Source organism: Bicyclus anynana, chromosome 3 (assembly GCF_947172395.1).
Source record: "Bicyclus anynana chromosome 3, ilBicAnyn1.1, whole genome shotgun sequence".
NCBI lineage: Eukaryota > Metazoa > Arthropoda > Insecta > Lepidoptera > Nymphalidae > Bicyclus > Bicyclus anynana.
In genome coordinates, this window is record NC_069085.1 from 14,081,559 (window position 1) to 14,088,313 (window position 6,755).

Genomic DNA, 6,755 nt, shown 5'->3' on the forward strand with positions numbered 1-6,755 from the left:
CGGCTCGTGCCATAAAATACCCCGTTTAAAATGGGGTTTTTTAACCCCTTGTATAAAAATCTACTATTTTATTGTTGTCTGCCTATCTGTTTGTGCGCTTGTCGATGAACGGATTTTCATGAAACTTTCACAGACACATTAAGCTGAGAATACCTATAGGTTTCGTATCATTGAGCTCGAAAGGGAAAACTATTTGTTTTCCTCGTAGCACGTACATATATATTAAAAGTTTGCCGAAATAAAAAACTGAATTATATTTTATAACAAGGCGCAAGCGTTTGTCTTTATTTGATTAAGGCAAGTTATGTTACAAATATGTTATTAATAGAATATTTTTCCGTTTTGCAGATGATGGCGTGCTCATATCTAAGCGCATCGGGACCGAAGGCTCAACCTTCAGTGGCGGGGTGTTGGACCCCACCCTACTCTCTACCAGAGCCGGAACCCCCCCGCATGGCGCCCTACCCACCAGCGTGCGCCCACGACACCGAACCTGCGCTCGACCTGACCACGACCATCAAACCTCGAACCCCCAGTGACGGTGACACCTAGTGACAGTGTTGTGCTAAAGACTATTGAACTTTACGGCACTAGTAAATTATTACTCGCGGCACTTTTACTTATTAAATACTTATTAGTCTCAACCGATGATGTTATAAGTAAAGAAATGTATTATGCGTTACGTTGACGACGGTTAATGTTGACAAATGGCACGGAACCCACTCTTTGTATTTCGAAAGCAAGTTTTAAAGGGAATACACGCAATAATTAGTCAATGAAAATAATATTTACCGTCATATTGCCGAGGTACAAGTTTTACTGTCGTACGATTTTAGACAACCTTGAATTGACAATTATATTGAGAACTTATAAAAGAGCATTAGGTCTCTTGCGTCGCAGACCAAATTTTCATAATATAGGTAAATCATAATGTACGAGTAAAAATATGACGACTGATCCCTAACTACCCATAACTCCTATAAAACCAAACGTTATAAGCCGAGACCCTAGTCTCACAGAAGACCCCAAGATAAATGGAAAACTTAACCGTATAAAAATACTTTCCGTCCCAACGTTCTCTTTGCCCCGTCTTGGTCTGGACGGTTTTTCTAGCCCTATTAATTATTATTTATGACAGTGCCTCTGCGCTCACGCAAGTCCCTGATAATCCTAATGCATCTACAGAAATTAATGTCTATTCAATCAGAAAAAAAAAACGAATTTTCCAAAAATACATTATCAGTTTACGTGCAATATATATGTCAGTGCGCATGATGTTCTTGTAGCCTTAAATAAATTGTTTTCCTGCCCATTATCAACATTAACGAGTCATTAGTATAATCTACATTGGTCTCAACGAGTATGCGGTTAGTAATAATTGGCCAGGTCCTTGTTAAGTTATATTTGGCAAGTCGGTACATTCGTCACCATAGCTAAAAGTTACTTAGATAAACGAAAATGAAGCTAGACATGTTTATAGCCTATTTATTCTTATTTCTATCAAATGATGAAAAAATAGCAATACTTTAGTACACCATTTTACAATCTCATAGTCAACGATATTTTATACTATTAGATATGGCTCTAACGGGAAACTGAGGCAAACAAAAGCGCCCAATTGGCCTAATTTAATTTAGTCGCATAGTTTAAACATAATATTGTCTACAATGTGTTCAGGAAGTGTAAAAACTATATGTACTTAAATAAATTTTAATGTAAGTAAACACAAAATTGTGCATATGTGCGTTTAGTGAATTTGCTGAGATCCTTTTTTTCCGATTATTTTGTAGGCACGTAACATGTCTAATAGTATAAAATATCATTGTAAATAATGAAAAATCAGCATGTACTTATTAATGAATTAATTTTGTAAAAATGGAAACTTGTTGTGATTTATAGAACAGTTTAACTAATCTCTTTGTTATTTTGTTTTTATGACCATCGATTTGTACATAAAAACTAATTTTAATATGTATTTTTTTTCTACTCGTGGTTACTGTTATAAAATATTCCGACATGGCCATGCTAAAGTATAAATATGTTAGTCTGTGCTGGCGTTTGTACCCACTAAATATTTAATTTCGGTTGTGAAAATGGCAATTTATGTAAAACTTACTCGCTGCTATGTAAATTTTCTTGCAATTGTGAATGGGGACGTGTTAAACACAAGTGCGTTGTATCTTTTTAAAAAGTGATAATTTTATGTAAATGGTGAAACGATAACGGCATATCTTATATAATTAAGTGGTATAAGCAAGTAATTATAGAGCTCCATACAAAGAATAATTAAATACGCTACAAACAACCGTTTCATCGATTTTGTTTACTCTTGAACACTTTCACCGCTATGGACATTTTGTATAAAAATTTATAAATCGAAAATTTTATTTATTACTATTGTACTTGATGAAGTTTCGATATTATTTAAGCCACGTATTCATTATAACTGCAACATATTGTACATACATAAGAAATCATATATATTTTCTGAAACTTTTTTTAGTTTTGAAATTATACACTTTTATTAAAAGTTTTCGCAAATATTTCGATGGATGTGGACAGCGGATGCGGTTGCGTTTTTGTTTTATGAATCTGAAACAGCCCCGTACTTTTTTTGTTCTGTTCATATTCATTATAACTGCATAGTACATAAACATATATAAGAAACCATTTTTATTCTCTGAAACTTGGACATACATTACGATATTACACATTTATAAAAATGGCTGTAGACATAAAGTCACTTGGTATCGTTGCGTTTCCATTTGATGAATCCCAAACAGTCCCGTACATTTTTATTCCGTTTGCAGTTATACTTGATGAATACGTGGCTTCATTTTCTTTGTTTTTACAAAACTATCACTAATATAATGTCGAAATCCTGTTAAGTATGTATTAGTATGCAAATCACTTTATAATTATATAACTAAAACTCAATGAATTTAAATGAAGCAATAAATTTAATTTGTACTACGTCGCTCATGTAATAAAATGTTAATTCTTGCCAAAATGTACCTTTTACACCTAATTAACGTTATTTAATTCTACAAAATTTTCTCTCGCACGCATACGCTGTGATTTGCAAACTTTGTAAATAAACTCGAATAAAATTTGTTATTTCGTTTATAATTAACGTGCTGTTACTTAAATCTTCTAATAGCCCGTTTATAATATTCATTAAATTTTGTAAATATTAGTGTAAAATCTAGATTTAAGTAGACACTTGTACCTAAAGTTTAGGCGCAGACTTAGCAATAATTTTGATGCCAACGTCTTCGAAGTTTACACTCTGGTTACTTACTCGTATGGTCACTGTATATACAGGTCTAAACTCTCTATCGTGAACTAAATAAAATATCTACAAAGAAAAAAGTCAGATTCTAGATTGAATTCTCGCAAATATGATAGAATGATGAAAGATGAAATATTAAAAAAAAACGAGATCTATAGAAGAACTTAACTTACATTCGATCAATCAATCAACCAATCATTTATTTCAAATAGACTTAGTTTACACGCTCTATCGAAATCGATCGACATAATTGTGCCTAAATGTTCGAGTGATATTACTTCTTCTGTTGTCCATTTTTGTCCACTTTTACGATTTTATTTTATATGATCGATGATCGAAGAAACAATAGCATTTCATAGAGGGAATAAACTCATATAGAAAGACACAAGTCCATGAGACATGAGGCTTCTTCCTAGAAATCCATTTATTTATTTATATATGAAAGAATAAATAGACAGTACCTAGTCTCATCGGTAAAGGTTTTTATTTTTCTACGGATCTCTAACAAAAGCGAGTGAGAACTAGAATCTGACTAATAAGTAATGTTAAACGCTAACATTCCTTTTCATTATTAGGTAGAACAAGTTTAACATATTATACTTACATAAAGTTTCAAATTGTACCTTCAGTATCGTCGGTGTTTCATAGCTAACGGCATGTTTTAATACATTAATTGATATTGTTCAGGGCATTATTTTTTCGTCTTACTGCGGCTCTTTAGTTAATTAGATTAGTGGATCCAATGGATTGATGATAGTGAAAATAAATAATATGAAACAAATAAATGTTTTAATTGATGTTTAGTATTCTAATCTCTAAATAGCAAATAGGTTATTGAGTAATATATATTTATTTATTTATAAATATCTTCATGATTTTAATTACCTAAAGCGTCTAAAAGTCTGAGTAAAATACAAGAGCCGATAATGTGACACGAAAAAATTATCGCCATTATTATGAATGATTGAAATACATAATGTCTTAAGATATTAGTATAATTACAGACTACTACTACTACTTCACTATCGTTTAGGGCTACTTTATACACGGGCTACGTGGTTATCCTCACAAATTTTAGACATATTGGTTTTCGTAACATTTGGCTCAACGATTAATAATGAAGCGATCCTAAGCCCTAATACGCACGAGCGCTTTTTAACGTACCTACTATAAAAAAGCGTTCAAATACAACAAATGCATTTCCAAGTATATATTCACGCGACAGCGTTTTTAAAACACGACGCTTTTTTTCAAGCTGTGTTTCATTTTCAACTTTGACCGTGGGAATTAGACCTTCATTTAATTTGATACTATATTTGAACGCTTTTTAACGTCCGTTAAAAAAGCTCTCGTGCGAATAAGGGCTAAATCAAACGCATGTTGGACGTAAAGCTCGGTGCAGACATAAAGTATTATATCCCGGACGGCACGGGACGTAGTCTTATAATGTTTTGGAGAATCGTATCATACAACATACATACGAATGTATACGTCACGGGGTTAAGGACGGGACGGCGATGTTGCCATTCTCCCGTTGCCTACAACATTTCGATCGGTTTATTGTTTAAACTAATTGTAAAATCTTAAAAGTACCTTTACATTTTACAAATAACATTGAGTAGGTATAATTATTCTAGATGTCATAAATGTTCCATAATTCGCACTCTGAGGATATTAAACGTAGCCCTTGTATAAATTTTATAGTGCCATATTCACACACATCAGTGGCGTGCTGTCAGGGACTTCATTCTCAGGCTTCAGGATATTCATGGTTATCAGCCTATAGATGAATATCAATTCTATCCAATGCAATGCCTGCCGTATAATTTGACTTATTATTTGATACCATATTGATTATGCTTCATACTTGCATTTAAGGATCATAGCACACATATTAATCGGAAAATGGATCATGACCATATCGACACGGCTACGGCTACGGCCGTGCTTATTCGCCAAACCGCAGGTTGACGACGAGACGATACGCGGGCGGAGTAACCGTCACTCCGCCCGCGTATCGTCTCGTCGTCAACCGGCGGAAACGTAGAATACCTACGCGTATGTATTCTACGCGCATATGTTCTACGCGTATCAGATGTATGTATTCGGGTACGAAGAGACGGAAGAGTGGCTGCGGCGAGTCGCGCTTTTATGGCAAAGCGATTACGTTACGGTTCCGATTAGTGTGCGTTGTTGTGAGGAATTTTATACAAATAATACTGGACTGCTCGAATTGATACAGTGGCGATCCCTTTCCGAGTTAATGTATGACCTTTTTAATATCACGTCCCTGACGGTTTGACAGTAAGGCCGGAAGCCCAGAAAGCACTGAATCCGTTGTGTGTGAACTGACACTTACGAAACATGTGACGAACATTTTGCATAGTACCTATAGAGTATATTTATGTACAATAAAAATAATGTTAGCGTTTAGTGAATCTTGCCATTTCTCCGCGTGTTTTACGAGAAATTGTTCAGACCGATGAGCTTTTGAAATAATTGTGAAATGTTGGAAAATGTAGCGAAAACTGTACCTATACCTCGTCTGGCAATTTTTAGTAAATAAACAGTACGGTGTTACCACTTACAAAAGTAAACAAAAAACATTACAACTTTATAGCCTAAGGTTAAAGACAAGAGGAGGAGAAATTAAATTTTGTAAAGTAATGCACTTGTTTCAATTGTTTCACCCTTACTTTAAATCCTATTTAAGCCTATCTTTCCTACAAAAAAGAGAACAAATAAAAGGGAATGGAATAAACTCTGCATAGTAAACCCTATAAAGAATATTAAAATTTTAAATTATCGACTTTCTAGCTAAGCAGGGTCTAAGTGGGTACGCTCTGTACTATCGTTTCAATATGCCAAAAAAAATTAAACACAAAAAAGAAAATATTTTGTTGTGTTACTGAATTACAATTGAAAAGGTTCATCTTAATGAAAAAAAATTACCAAATTTCATCCATACTTCCATACTATTACAATAAATGCTAAAGTAAGTCTGACTGTCTATCTGTTACGGCTTAACCGCTGAACCGATTTTGATGAGTTTTGGTATGTAAAATATAGAGATAAAGTGGACCTCGGAGCAAAATGTGTTTTTTATCCCGATAAAATCCATAATTCTTACTTGATTTTTGACAAAGAGAATTTAACGTATACAGAGCTGGGATGTTCTCTAGTCTATCTACTATATAAAAATAAGTCGGGTTTTCCTTCCTGACGCTATAACTCCAGAATGCACTTACCGATTTCCACGGTTTTGCATTCGTTGGTAAGGTCTCGGGCTCCGTGAGGTTTATAGCAAAGAAAATTCAGGAAAAAATTCAACATAGGGTAGGGTAGGGTGGGGGTAGTTGAAAGTTTACATCGAGTTTCACGCGGACGAAGTCGCGGGCGTGCTAGTATGCTTATAAATACCCTTTGTTCTCTGTGGTCGCAAGGTCTTTTCCATTTTGAAAGA

At 34.2% G+C, this 6,755-nt stretch overlaps 1 protein-coding gene across 2 annotated transcripts in view; it reads left to right on the top strand.

The window, feature by feature from the left end:
* LOC112058289 (LIM domain transcription factor LMO4) overlaps positions 1-5,959 on the top strand; it is a 269,856-nt gene extending 263,897 nt beyond the window's left edge. For both annotated transcript variants that reach the window (XM_052890490.1, XM_024099008.2), the window contains exon 5: positions 349-5,959. The gene's annotated coding sequence lies outside the window, so the exon portion shown is untranslated. The remainder of the gene's footprint in view (positions 1-348) is intronic.
* Positions 5,960-6,755: the final 796 nt, after the last annotated feature.